This window comes from Suricata suricatta, chromosome 15 (assembly GCF_006229205.1).
Source record: "Suricata suricatta isolate VVHF042 chromosome 15, meerkat_22Aug2017_6uvM2_HiC, whole genome shotgun sequence".
Lineage (NCBI taxonomy): Eukaryota > Metazoa > Chordata > Mammalia > Carnivora > Herpestidae > Suricata > Suricata suricatta.
Window position 1 is genome coordinate 68,539,052 of NC_043714.1, and position 1,480 is coordinate 68,540,531.

The window sequence follows — 1,480 nt, forward strand, 5'->3', positions numbered from 1 at the left end:
GTGTTCGCTCCGGAGTATCACTCAGAAATCACCTCCTCCGGGGCGCCTGGGTGGCTCAGTGTGTTCAGCGATCGACTTTGGCTCAGGTCATGATCTCACGGTCTGTGAGTTTAAGCCCTGCCTGGAGCTCTGTGCTGACAGCTCAGAACCTGGAGCCTGCTTTGGATTCTGTCTCTCTCTCTCTCACACAAAAATAAATATTTAAAAATTTTTTAAAAATAAAAAAAGAGAAAGAAATCACCTTTTCAGAGGTGGATCCTTGACCATCCCATTTATGTTACCTGCTCCCAGAATTTTCCAACCAAAAATATGTTTATTTTCTGTATAGGACATCTTACCATCTGCAATGATCACATTTAGTTATTCATTTACTTGTGTTCTGCCTTCTCTGATTAGAATGTTCTCTCCTTGGGGCGCCTGGGGGGTTCAGTAGGGTAAGCCCCTGACTTAGGCTCAGGTCATGATCTCGGGGTTTGTGCAGGGGCCATGCTAATCTTCTCTGTATTGGTCCAATTTTAGTATATGTGCTGCCGAAGCGAGCACAGGATCTCGGGGTTTGTGAACTTGAGCCCCATGTCGTGCTCTGTGCTGACAGCTCAGAGCTAGGAGCCTGCTTCAGATTCTTTGTCCTCCTCTCTCTCTGCCTTTCTCTCTCTGCCTGTCTCTTGCTCATGTTGTGTTTCTATTTCTCAAAAGTAAAAAAAAAAAAAAAACATTAAAAAAATTTAAAACAGCATGCTCTCTCCTTGAGGGCAAGAACAGGTCTGTCCGATTCACCACCCTCTCCCCAGTGCTGGGCGCATAATAGAAGCTAAATAAACAGGTTTTGAATGAAGCAGTGAAACCGACCCAGTTTTGGTAACTAAGTAGCAGGCTAATTAGTGACTGACAGGCAAGACTTACAAGCAGATTAGCCAGGTCAGGAGAAAGCCTATACTTTTTATGAACTGCAGCAAAAAAAAAAAAAAAAATCTTCAAAATTAGAAAAGGAGAGCTTACAGTCCTGGGAATGTTTCACTGGATTCCAACTGGGGCACCTCCTCACGAAGCTATCACTCTCAAAGTATATGAGATGGGTTGTTTAGAGCACTTACAAAAAAGAGGAGCTAGGGATACTTTGGAGGGGGCCTAGGAAGGTCCTTTCAATGCATCTGCATGCCTCCAGAATAACTCCCCGACTCAGATATGGATCGTGGAGGCGCCGGGACTCTCATTTCTTTCTGAAGGTCAAGAGATTATTGATTACTAATATCTTTAGCTGCAAGTTACAGCTTGAACGAATACCTGTATTTATCTGCCGGGGCCACCATAACAAAATGCCTTATGGCTGGGGAGCTTAAATAGCTGAGATTTATTTCTCACACTTCTGGAGGCTGGGAAATCCAAGATCAAGGTGACTGTGGATTCAGTGCCTGAAGAGGACCCATGCCCTGGCTAGCAGATGGTTGCCTTCTTGCCGTGTGTGATCTCTCTCTTCTCT

The 1,480-nt window shown here is 44.7% G+C and overlaps 1 pseudogene; it reads right to left on the reverse strand.

Moving 5' to 3' along the window:
* Positions 1-473: 473 nt before the first annotated feature.
* Positions 474-543, reverse strand: LOC115279548 (annotated as a pseudogene).
* Between the last annotated feature and the right edge of the window lie 937 nt (positions 544-1,480).